Source organism: Carassius carassius, chromosome 8, assembly GCF_963082965.1.
Source record: "Carassius carassius chromosome 8, fCarCar2.1, whole genome shotgun sequence".
NCBI lineage: Eukaryota > Metazoa > Chordata > Actinopteri > Cypriniformes > Cyprinidae > Carassius > Carassius carassius.
In genome coordinates this window covers 16,841,145-16,855,184 of record NC_081762.1, presented here as the reverse complement: position 1 = coordinate 16,855,184, position 14,040 = coordinate 16,841,145, and the positions used below count along the sequence as shown (strand labels likewise).

General features: G+C 38.5%; 1 protein-coding gene across 2 annotated transcripts in view; it reads left to right on the top strand.

The window, feature by feature from the left end:
- LOC132145436 (PHD finger protein 14-like) overlaps window positions 1-14,040 on the top strand; it is a 101,144-nt gene that overhangs the window by 31,579 nt on the left and 55,525 nt on the right. The window lies entirely within an intron of this gene.

Sequence of the window (14,040 nt, the reverse complement as noted above, 5' to 3'; positions counted from 1 at the left end):
TAACCCTTTATTCCCTAATTTAGGATTAGGGCCAAATTTTACCCATTGGGCTTTCATTTCAAAGAATCACAATAACAAACACGGTCAATGCAAACTATTTTAAATTTAGGAAAATAATCAGTCAACCACGCAGCTACATTTAACAATGTTTTTTTTTTTTTTTTTTGCTTTATTTGTTGCATGTTAGAACTGGATTTCAAATGTACAAACACTTTGGCCAATGGAAACAAGAACACAGGGCCAAAATCACAACTGAAAAAAAACTAACAACATGGGTCTTTGCTTATCCAAAAATGTGTTCTGCTAGAGAAAGGCCAAAGTCACTATCATCAGTTTCAAGTTGCTCCAATACCTGTCTTAGAGTGATCTTTCTCGATTGCTTTCCCTGTGGCCATACACCCTGAAAAGATATACTACTTTATTATTCTCTGGCCCTGTACTACTGAGGTTACTTATTAAAATATATTATACAAATGAAATTATTTCAAGGCTTTAGCCAAATACAGGACTGTCACCATTCTCCATCAAAGTCACTCAAAGAACCAAAGCATCATTTTTGACACGACATTTTTTTAACCCATACACCCAGAGGGTCATTTTTGGCCCATCGTTTTTTGAACTAGCTCAAAGTCGCTAATTTAACCAAAAACAATATAAAACTTACTTCTAGGCATTCCTCTAAGCTAATACTAAATAGATTAACAAAAAATACACAATTTTACCAACCGTTGGTTTGCTGAGAAGACGATTTTGTTTTGGTAGGTTTCCAGCTCAACAAAACAGCATGTGGTCAGCCATCTTGTTACTACCACTCTGGCACTTGTGAGTTCAATATTGATCCACTAGGTGTCTCTATGCAGGGGTCAGAAGTGGCACTCTGGGCTTTTGAAGTTAAATTTGACAATTTTTTTTGTTGGTTCATTTTGGATAGCAGCAATTAACAGCGGCCAAATTTGACCCCGTGGGTTCTCCAGGGTTAGAATTGAAAAAATAAATAAATAAATAAATGAAGCCATCAGTTTTAATAAGATCATTCACAGATAACTCTGTGCGCTGGCTTCCTCCCACAAGTTAAGAGATTTTAAGCAAACACTGTTAATACACATGCAGTTAACCACATCAACTCTGGGGACCCACCGGTGGGTCCAATCTTGCATATGCCTAATTCTCAAAAAATCAAAATAACAGCTGAAGTGGTTAACCAAATGAAACAATACACATTTTAATGCTATAAAAGTGTGCACATCGAGAGAAATAAACAGCAGATGTTCATGTTAACAACTTCTTTGACTTGACCAAACACTGCTAATTCACATATAGATTTGTTAATAAAGTGAATAGAATGGAAACATGCATGTTTTAATGCTATTGAATAAAAAGAAAGGATCCACTTGCAACCCTTTGCTCATGACAGTACCTGGATCAGTGAGCTGCGTCTCGGGCCGATGACGTCACTTCCAGGGAGGCATTTTGTACACGCCTCTGTCTCTTGATTCCACCCCCAAGTCAAAACAGTGCCAGAAAGCGAGACGCACAGAAAAATGAAGCGCAAGGGGAGAACGGCATCGCAAGCTCAAACTAGACTGACACGCAAAATAAAAACAGCGTTGCAAATAAATCCATGGAAAATATGTATTGCAAAATCCTTGCTTTTGCGCCGTTTCATTTGTTTTGCAATTCTTTATTTTTGTTTGCAAAAACTAAATTATGTTCCTCAATACTTTTAATTTTTGCATATATATGCGGCATTATATTGACTACCATATTTAAAGGGATCCCTGGGTATTAAGACATGTATAGCTTAATATAACATAAGTTATGTGTCTTATTGAAATATGTAATAGAAGACCCATGAAAGATGGAATGTATTTAAAAAAAAAAATCAACATTGTTTTTACACTATGGGGGGCGCCATTATTTTATGTGCACAGTACATTCTGGGTTGATGACGTCAAATGATTGCACTATGTAAGCTTCTTGCGCTTTTTACCGCGACACAACTCTATGTAACAACTCTAGTGGTTACTATTGAACCACTGATCTAATAAACTATTTTAATAATGTCCTTACTACCTTTCTTGGTCTTTAACTGGTAGTTGCATTGCTGTTTATGCAGGGTTAAAAAGCTCATTTCATTTTGTATTTCATTAAAAATGTCTTAATTTGTGTTCCGAAGATAAATGAAGGTCTTAACGGGTTTGGAATGAATAATTGACATAATGTTCATTTTTGGGTGAACTTATTTTATACTCTATATTTGAATCTGTTGGTTTAAAACATTGGTACATTTATTTGTTTTAGTTATGCTTTTTAAACATTACTTTGTTCCGTGCACATTGTAACCATTCAGAAATTTGAGGTCAGTTATCTATTTATTTATTTATTTATTTTTTAATGCTGTTGTTTGTTATAATGCCATGTTATATATTTAAAATCAGACAATCTTACAGTTTTCAGCATTTATAATAATAAGAAATGTTTCTTTAGCAGCAAATCAGCATGATTTCTGAAGAATCATGTGATGGACTGTTAAATTCAGTTCAGAAAATTAATTTCCTAAACATTACCACAGCTACTCTGAAACAACCTTCGTAATAATTAGCTAATGTTTTTTATTGAACTATTAGCATAGTACACTATTATTTGTGGTTATGACAAAAAATATATTTATTAAAGGTGCATAACAAAAAATAAATAACTAACGTTTCGATGTGGTTACATCTTCATCAGAGTCCTTGGAGAGAATGAGCAATGAAGCCATTAATAAGGATCATCAACAGGTGTGATTAAGGGGGCGTTGGCCACCCAAAACAAATACATCCCTCTGAACCAAGGTGTCACACTCATAAAACAATCATTAAAGGGCAAGTGCCCACATTATTACAAAGATCACAATACAATGGGAGTAAAAATATATTAATCTTAAACACTGTATTTTAATATGCTTAGGTGTTTAAAGGAAGCATGTTAAACTCAATTCATCATTTAGACCTAGAGGTTCTCGAGTGTTAAGTGTATGTATCCAAAACGCTTCCCTGCATAGAAGTTTATTAATAATGTCACCACCTCTGGGTGAAGGTAAGATTTTCTCAATTCCCCAAAACTTCAAAGAAGCAGGGGAACCATGATTGGCCTGCTTATAGTGCCTCGCCATGGCATATGTTAAGTTCTGAGTACGAATTGCTGTTTTGTGTTCAGCTATCCTCAGTTTAAGTTGACGTTTTGTTTGACCTATGTACACCAGTCCACAGGGACACTTCAGAAGGTATACTACATGAGTACTGTTACAGTTAATAAATGAAGAAATAGAATATTTCTTACCAGTACGGGGATGTGAAAAATCTTTCGCATTGGTCGAGTTGGAGCATTGCGCACAATTGCCACATTTATAGAAACCCAGAGGTGGGCTAGGAAGCCAAGTAGTAGAAGGTGGGATACTCATATCTGAATGAACCAATCGGTCACGAATGTTACGGGCACGTCTAAAAATGAACCTGGGCGGCTCAGCGCAGATGTCTTTGAGTGTCGGGTCACTATTAAGAACGTGCCAATGTTTGCGAATGATGTTCTTTATTCTTCCTGCTGCTGGAGTGTAGCTAGTTGAAAAAAATACTTTAGATGTCGTATGAGGCTTAGGTTTTTTCTTTAATAATAATGTGCTGCACCGGCGATTCCTTTTGTTTGAATTGTTTTGTCCTGCCCTGGTTGCACCAGTTTGTCTGTGGATTACAGAAGCGCAGAGAACTCTCTTTTCTATCGACTACTACCAAGGCCAATAGGACAGGCCTCCACGTTCCCTGCTGCACGCTGTGAAAGAAAACAAGATGACCAGCTTTGAATCTATTAATGCAAGTACAAATGCACGATCAGAGACATTATCTTTTACTGATGAACAAGGTGCTAACATTATTGTGTCACACTCTTTATTCAAAGACACGTTTATGCCTCCAGTGCCTAATATACTGTCACTGACTAGAGAATTAGAAGATTTGAAAAAATCAGAGTCCAGATTTCTTTGGCATTCCATAACTTTATCAGAATATTGGAAAGCCAAGCGTATCCCTCGAGGTTTACGCATGAACAAAATCCCGTCATTTGGTCTGGATGATCAACCCTTCATGCAAAAATGGGAACACATTCTAAATAAATGCTCCCTTGATCTTATGCTCTTGATAATTGAGAAGACCAAATCTGAACAAGACAAAATAAAAACTGAAGTGAAACGGGTAGAAGATGAAATGAAGAGCAAAGTTAATGCAGAAAAGTTTGCTGAGGCTGCTGAAAAAATCTCTTCTACTCTATCTGGCTTTGTGAAGGACTTACAGAACTATAAGATAAGGAAATATGAACGGGACACTAAAGACTATGCAGACGGGACAGTATATGATTGGCAAGGAAGCAGAAGGAGGTTTCTTAGGAACAACCGTCCACCCATGCCTAAATCTAATAGGTACACGCCTCTTTCTACAGCGAGTGAGAGAGACTCCTCTGAAGATCTGAGTGACGTCGGAGGCGGCGCTTCACCATATCCCAACTCCACTTCTTCTTTTTTGGATCGAGGTTACAAACGCGAAAGACAAAGACGAGGCGGGGCTCAAGGGGGAAGAAGAAGAGAAGCCCCACCACCCACGCGCTGGTCCCCGCGGAACCTCCAGAGGAGACTGTAATCAATATTTCGGACATTGACCTCACGGATACAGAGAAAGTAGTGCTTCGCAAAGGACTTTCCTTTGCCCCGTCGAATCAAAGTGACTCTTTCTCTCTTAAAGTGGACTCATTCAAATTCTTTAGACAGCTTCACCTTAAACATTTCTTTTCTAGGTCCAATGTCTTATCCAATGGTCATACTGTATGTAGAAACTATGATTCTAATACTAAGGAGACCCCTAGAGAAATGACTCCCTTTAAAAAGAAATCAAGGTTCTTACCCTCTTCTAATTTAAATCCTACCATTGTCACTTTTAGTCAGCTAGTTGAGCAAGACATGGCTAAAATAAGTAGGCCCTTTCCTCCCAAAAATAAAAATATGGAAAAAAGTGAACTGGATGCGCTACGCTCTTTGGAATCTAGACATGACATTATTATTCGTCCAGCTGACAAGGGAGGCGCTGTTGTGGTTATGGGCTTAAAGAACTACGATTGTGGTATATTTAAATTATTAAATGATGAAAAACATTATCAGCTCCTTCCTCATAATCCTACTTCCAGCACAAAAAATATGATTAATGAATTTATTGATACATCTCATAAAAAAGGCTGGATTACTGACAAAGAAAAGGTTTTTCTACTTATTGACCACCCTCGATGTCCAGTATTCTATGGTTTACCTAAAATTCACAAACGACTTGATGACCCTCCTTTGCGCCCCATTGTATCTAGTATAGGCAGCCTAACCGAACCTCTCTCTCAATTTGTTGATTTTTTTTTAAGACAATATGTTCACAGTTTACCATCATACCTTGGGGATACAACTGATGTGTTAAATTTGATTGACAATTGGAAGTGTGAAAGCAATGATGTCCTTGTATCGTTGGATGTACAAAGTCTCTATACATGCATACCCCACCATATAGGCCTACAAGCCATATTGTATTACCTTACCAAACGCCCCATTGATGTTTTGCCTCCTTCAGAATTCCTTGTTAATCTTGCCGAGATCATTTTATCTAATAACTTTTTCAAATACTATGATAAATTCTATTTACAACTTCAGGGGACTGCAATGGGGTCCTCGTTTGCACCCTCATATGCTTGTTTGGTGATGGGCCTATGGGAAGAAAAATATATAGAGAACACTGAAAATAACCCGTTCCATTCCAAAATATCACTTTGGCGCAGATATATAGATGATATTCTACTAATATGGAAGGGCACACTTAGTGAGTTAAATAATTTTCTGACTTATGTAAATTCTACTACAGTTTATTTGTCTTTTACTATGGAGTTTAACAAGCAGTCCATTGATTTCTTAGACCTTACCATTTCTAAGGATGTAAATAATATCTTACAATCTACTATCTACCGTAAACCTCTTAGCAGGAATACCCTGTTAAGAGCAGACAGTAATCACTCACCTCACTTGATTCGTAATATACCAGTGGGCCAGTTCTTACGAGTCAGAAGAAATTGTAGTACCACAAGTGAATTTATGTCAAAAGCAGCCCACCTAGCGCGTCTTTTTGATCAAAGAGGTTATGATAAATCTGATATTTCTAAAGCTTGGGATAGGGCTTCTAACACAGACCGTGCCTCATTATTAAAGAAAAAACCTAAGCCTCATACGACATCTAAAGTATTTTTTTCAACTAGCTACACTCCAGCAGCAGGAAGAATAAAGAACATCATTCGCAAACATTGGCACGTTCTTAATAGTGACCCGACACTCAAAGACATCTGCGCTGAGCCGCCCAGGTTCATTTTTAGACGTGCCCGTAACATTCGTGACCGATTGGTTCATTCAGATATGAGTATCCCACCTTCTACTACTTGGCTTCCTAGCCCACCTCTGGGTTTCTATAAATGTGGCAATTGTGCGCAATGCTCCAACTCGACCAATGCGAAAGATTTTTCACATCCCCGTACTGGTAAGAAATATTCTATTTCTTCATTTATTAACTGTAACAGTACTCATGTAGTATACCTTCTGAAGTGTCCCTGTGGACTGGTGTACATAGGTCAAACAAAACGTCAACTTAAACTGAGGATAGCTGAACACAAAACAGCAATTCGTACTCAGAACTTAACATATGCCATGGCGAGGCACTATAAGCAGGCCAATCATGGTTCCCCTGCTTCTTTGAAGTTTTGGGGAATTGAGAAAATCTTACCTTCACCCAGAGGTGGTGACATTATTAATAAACTTCTATGCAGGGAAGCGTTTTGGATACATACACTTAACACTCGAGAACCTCTAGGTCTAAATGATGAATTGAGTTTAACATGCTTCCTTTAAACACCTAAGCATATTAAAATACAGTGTTTAAGATTAATATATTTTTACTCCCATTGTATTGTGATCTTTGTAATAATGTGGGCACTTGCCCTTTAATGATTGTTTTATGAGTGTGACACCTTGGTTCAGAGGGATGTATTTGTTTTGGGTGGCCAACGCCCCCTTAATCACACCTGTTGATGATCCTTATTAATGGCTTCATTGCTCATTCTCTCCAAGGACTCTGATGAAGATGTAACCACATCGAAACGTTAGTTATTTATTTTTTGTTATGCACCTTTAATAAATAATTTAATCAGTAGACATCTGTGCTGCACCGGCGATTCCTTTTGTTTGAATTGTTTTGTCCTGCCCTGGTTGCACCAGTTTGTCTGTGGATTACAGAAGCGCAGAGAACTCTCTTTTCTATAAAAAATATATTTATTTATAACTATAGCTATCCATATTTTTTTGCAGCTTAGCTTCTATTAATTGGAAATAGGGCTGCTCCAATCACGATGGCCGATCATTAATGCGCATCTCGTCAGTAAAGCCGGTTCTCTAATCAGCGGTAAATTCCCTCAGGTGCGTGATTTCACATAGAGCAGCTGTTACTACACAGAGCTGTTGTTAACTGAGAAGATGCGCAAATGTGAAATCACACACCTGATGGAATTTACCGCTGATTAGAGAACAGGCTTTACTGACGAGATGCGCATAATGATCGGCCAATCGTGATCGGAGCAGCCCTAATTGGCAATGACTGAATTTGAACATTTATGCCTACATGGTACATCAGACTCTTATTTTGAAAGCTATATCGAACATTATAGCTTATTAACCTTTAGTCAATAAAGTGTGAAGTAATTTGAGTTAACATCTCTTCAGCTAATAGACACCTTTCACAGTTATGGGTACTGAGACATGTCATGTTGATCTGGCGACGGGAGCATATTGTTCGCAGGATTCGTTTTGACTTCATAGTGAAAAGAGTATAAAGAGAGCAGAAGTCTTCTCCCTGGATTTTTCGCACCTGGGTAATGAGCTGTGATTGAAAGAAATCTAGATTGTAGGCAGCACCCCACAGGGTAGACAGCGTTGAGGTAATTCTCTTCGCTGTAATGGGCCTCCTGTTTGCGAAATTCTTTCATTTGCGCTAACTGATTGACCTGTCATTGGCCATGCACTCAGCCCTGACTCTGTAGCTAAAAGCCGCCAACCTCTCCCCTGCTCACTATGGCAACCACTTCACCAAGGTGCGTCGCCATGGGTGACGGTCACTTAATGAGTGCGAAAATGTGAAAGTCTGAAATGTTCTGTAGATCTCTCTTTTTGTCTAAATAACAGTCTGTGCTTAGAATGCCATTAAGCAGGATATGCCCCGAAACAAAAATGTCATTGGCAACAGCAACCGTGAAAGGAATTGTTAGGATTCAAGGTTTTAAAATATTCCAGAAGTTTGTCAAAAAAGTTTATCCTCTTTGTTGGAGCTAAACGTTGCTCAATTTCATGAAGATTATGCATGTGTATGTGGAGAGTTAGTGAAGTGCTAAAAAGCCCAGGTCTTACAGTGTGGCTTCAGAGTGAGAGGTTTTGTCAACTTTTTAATCACTATTATACACCTGGGAAGAGTGAATTTGATGAGATGCCTGTCTGGAATGAGGATGAGAGTCCAAACTTCCTTGTGATAACCTAAAACTGCAAAAAAGTCTGGACTGCCGCTCGCATCGTTATCTCATTTTTGATGCAGTTACAAAACATTTAAAAGGCACCCATTTATATGCACCCATGCGCACTTGTTTAAAACTTAATTTGCGTTGAATAACCAGTTGCCCGGCTTAGAGAGTGTGTAAGATGGTTAATTAAAAGGATCTCTTAAAATGTCCTCTCGGCAGATAAATGCCGCAATAATGAAGCGAGGAGGTAGAAGGAGGCGAGGAGAGCCGAGTGGTCTGGAAAAGAGCGAGCCAGTGAATCTGCAATGACGGTCATAAATCACATAATTAGAAAACGCGCAGCGCTTAAATAGCAACATCAGTCATGGCCCCCTCTCCTTTGTGTCATCTATCTACTACATTTTCGTTCCCTATCAGTCATTGGCGTCTGCACATAACCCTCAAATTATTGATGATCTCAGGAGAGGGTCTCGTCTCTCGTGCAACCCTGGGTGAGGGAGAACTCTCACCGGTGCGCTTTGTACGAAAACATCTTTGGTAGCGAAAGGATCTTTTGACCTTTGCAAACTTGTATGCAGCATATTATTTGTTGTCTATATGATCTTCTAAATTTTAATTACACTGTACAGTACTTTTTTATTGTGTTACCTATAATGTTAGAATTAAATTACAGTGTGTTTCTAACGCAATGGCTGGAGCGTGATGGCAAATGTGACATTTTCCTCTTGTCTCTTTTCTTACTGTTGGAGCAAATGGCAATGCAAAAATTATATTTGTTGTAGTATCTGTTTCCACTATGACATCTACTTCCGAGAACCTCCATTGGTGTGCAAAACATTTCCAAAGATTTTATACTTCATGTCCCTCACTTACATTTTAAACTAACAACTTTTGAATAAGTTTGAATAAGTTTAAATAACTTTTTTTTTACCAATAAACTTAAACTCCAAGATGAAAGTTTAATTGTCTTTTAATAAGAACATCCAAAACTGTGTATTATTTGTTCACAAATAATAGCTTGTTCACATCATGTCAGGAACCAGATCAGTCCAATTTGTGAATCAGATCACTGTTCAATTTGACATCATTGTTGAAACATGAGTTAAAAAAATCAAATCAAACTGCAAATGGCGAATCAAACTGATCTGGTTCTTGACACATTTTGCAGTTCTCTCACAATTCCAAAGAAAACATTAGACAACTAAAAATGAATGGAATGTTTCAGTGACTCACTCAAGATTTATTTGTTTCATTACTGGATGTATTAGTGTTTTTTTAGAATGAATTGAATGAATAAATGATTCAAAGCCAAATACATTTTTAACAGCCCCTTTTCACCACTTAATTATAGTATATATATATATATATATATATATATATATATATATATATATATATATTGATTTTCGATTCCGAACCCTAGTCCTAAGTTGGCGCAAGAACAATCACAACAACAAAGCACTGATTTAGGTACAGTTAACGTAAACTTAAATAGTTTAGTTTAACGTAGACTTAAATTTGCTGACAATTTATGGACTATGTATGGGTCATTTTGTTCTTTCCCTACATTAGATGTTGTTTCTTTTATTCCTGTTTATCTTTAGTCATGTTAGGAATTGTATGTTTTTGTGAATGTAAAAAAAAAAAAAAATCTTGTTGTATTAAGTGAAATGTTTTATGTGGACACCAATGTGGGTTCCTCATACAAGTCCAGCCCATTTGGAAATTACGTGAGTTATATGACCCCTCTCAATGTACCAATGGGATTCTCCACAATCTCAGCAAGGCAGCAAAGTCTGTCTGGCTCCCTTAGCAGATGGCCAACCGCCTGTTCAGCTGTTTTGTGAAGCTTTTTTTGTTGTTGTTGTTGTTTTGTTTTGTTCTTCGGCAAACACCTTTCTTCAAATAATATTCCCCCTGAAATAGCGTGGATAGGAGGGAAAGTCCACAGTAACCCAGAGCTTGCAGGATGTGAAAGCTGGCATGTCCTCCTCACTTATAATCCCTGTGGTGCGGTGGAGAGGGACCGTCACCATGGGCACACTCAGATTAGAAAGCCTCTAGAGAGAAGCCGCTCTGTGTTGCTGCGCGACCGGTTCCTACTAGATAATTTTTCTAATTAACCCAGACAGAAAAGATGCAGCACAGATGTATAGACAGAAAACAGTGAGAAAAAAAATTCCTGGCCTCTATCCTCTCCAAACTCATCCAAACATCTCTAGAAGAAACTTTCTTATAAAAAACGTATTTACATTATATTATTGCAATAGTTGTACTGATTATCTATACGTAAAATGTCTAATGTTGCTTATTTGCCATTCCAGAATGAAAGTCACATAGTCACTTCCTCTAGGTGTCTAAGATCTAGCTCACCCTTTCTTTAAATTCCCTTTAAATATAAATACAAAGTGTATGTCAATGTCAAGTGACCTTTCAAGTGCTTTGTGTGATGCATCAGTTAATAATAGCAGTAATAGCATAATAGCAGTTTGCATATACTCCAGAATGTTATGAAGAGTGATCAGATGAATTGCATAGTCCTTCTTTGCCATGAAAATGAACTTAATCCCAAAAAAACCTTTCCACTGCATTTCATTGCTGTCATTAAAGGACCTGCTGAGATCATTTCAGTGATCATCTTGTTAACTCAGGTGAGAATGTTGACGAGCACAAGGCTGGAGATCATTATGTCTGATTGGGTTAGAATGGCAGACTTGACATGTTAAAAGGAGGGTGATGCTTGAAATCATTGTTCTTCCATTGTTAACCATGTTGACCTGCAAAGAAACGCGTGCAGCCATCATTGCGTTGCATAAAAATGGCTCCACAGGCAAGGATATTGTGGCTACTAAGATCAAGCACCTAAATCAACAATTTATAGGATCATCAAGAACTTCAAGGAAAGAGGTTCAATTCTTGTAAAGAAGGCTTCAGGGCGTCCAAGAAAGTCCAGCAAGCGCCAGGATCGTCTCCTAAAGAGGATTCAGCTGCGGGATCGGAGTGCCACCAGTGCAGAGCTTGCTCAGGAATGGCAGCAGGCAGGTGTGAGCGCATCTGCACGCACTGTGAGGCGAAGACTTTTGGAAGATGGCCTGGTGTCAAGAAGGGCAGCAAAGAAGCCACTTCTCTCCAAAAAAACCATCAGGGACAGATTGATCTTCTGCAGAAAGTATAGTGACTGGACTGCTGAGGACTGGGGCAAAGTCATATTCTCCAATGAAGCCCCTTTCCGATTGTTTGGGGCATCTGGAAAAAGGCTTGTCCGGAGAAGAAAAGGTGAGCGCTACCATCAGTCCTGTGTCATGCCAACAGTAAAGCATCCTGACACCATTCATGTGTGGGGTTGCTTCTCATCCAAGGGAGTGGGCTCACTCACAATTATGCCCAAAAAAACAGCCATGAATAAAGAATGGTACCAAAACACCCTCCAACAGCAACTTCTTCCAACAATCCAACAACAGTTTGGTGAAGAACAATGCATTTTCCAGCACAATGGAGCACCGTGCCATAAGGCAAAAGTCAGAACTAAGTGGCTCGGGGACCAGAATGTTGAAATTTTGGGTCCATGGCCTGGAAACTCCCCAGATCTTAATCCCATTGAGAACTTGTGGTCAATCCTCAAGAGGCGGGTGGACAAACAAAAACCCATTAATTCTGACAAACTCCAAGAAGTGATTATGAAAGAATGGGTTGCTATCAGTCAGGATTTGGCCCAGAAGTTGATTGAGAGCATGCCCAGTCGAATTGCAGAGGTCCTGAAAAAGAAGGGCCAACACTGCAAATACTGACTCTTTGCATAAATGTCATGTAATTGTCTATAAAAGCCTTTGAAACGTATGAAGTGCTTGTAATTATATTTCAGTACATCACAGAAACAACTGAAACAAAGATCTAAAAGCAGTTTAGCAGCAAACTTTTTGAAAACTAATATTTATGTAATTCTCAAAACTTTTGGCCACGACTGTAGAGGAAACCAGAGAAAAAAAACATAAATATATAAATTTAGTTATTTCTGTATAGAAAACAGCAGCAAATGGAAAAGCATTAAAAAGGGGCGGTTTACCGGGTTTTTTTCTAGGCTTGATTTTGTTTATGGGGTGCAGTCTAACATTTGTTCATGCTTCGTAGGGCTGCCCGATAAATTGCACGCAATATTTAATGAGTATCTTGTCAATAAAGCTGGTTCTGTAATCAGCGGTAAATCTCCATCACCTGCGCACGTTCACATGGAGCAGCATTTACCACAGAGAGCCATTGTTCATTGACAAGCTGTGCAAAATATGATTGTGGTTTTGCGCAGCTTATCAGTGAACAGCGGCTCTGAGTAGTAGAGCTGTAATCGGGCCTTAAAGTTAGGCCCGACAGGTTTCGGCCCGAGCCCGACAAGTACATTTTGATTGACAGCTTTTTTAAAGCCCGGACCCGTTTACAGCCCAGCATTATTCAAATGTGCACACGCACACAGCTCTTTTGCCTTTGTCAAAAATGAGTCATTTATTCATGTTTTAACATAATTTATTAATAACTATCGTAGACTACATCACTTGGAAGTTGGAATAAAGAAATAAAATAAGTCCTCTGTGACATCTTAACATCTCAGCACTCTAAATAGACATAGGCTCATTTAGCCTATAAATAGACCAACGCACCAATAAAAACGTGTCTTTTTTAACAAATTAAATTAAGATGAATTTTAAATTAAGATGGGTATTTGGCAATAACGAAATTAAGATAAAGGCTCCGGATTTGCTTCGCCACTAGCAGCTGACATTTAATAAAAGAATAATGACAACATTAGCGTATATATACTCTGTCCACATTATGCATTTAAGACTCAATGAATATTTAGTTTTCATTTTAAAAAACGTTATTACTCACAGCGATTAGGCTAAGCCTACATGTTTTTTGGAAAATGATTGAATCCACTGTAGATGTCTTCATCGCGTTCCTGCGCTTACTGATGGTGCGTCATTATTCACTCATTATTCTCATTATAAACACGGTCAAAACTTTTCCATATTTCAGACTTCAAACGCAATCGCCAGAGGCAAGCTTCCGTTACACCTACTCAGCATCCATTTTCGCATTTTTCTCGCGCTAATTAAAACACATCACATGACCGCTCGTTTACCTCGCAAACCGGAGCGCAAGCCCGAGCCCGGCCCGAGCCCGACCCGAGCCCGCGTACGATGATATAAATTAAGACCGAACCCGTCGGGTCCCATCGGGTTCCGTCTGGTTCGGGCAAAGATCTTAAGCTCTACTGAGTAGTCCCAAAAACCAGCTGTTTTTGAAGGCATTAAACTGTCAGAATTTTTAAAGATGATATCTCCATTTGCATTGAACTTTACGCGCTGCAACTTTGCAGATATTGTTTATGCTCAAACAGCAACATAACACACTAACTAATGTTAAAAAAGTTAAATCGCAATC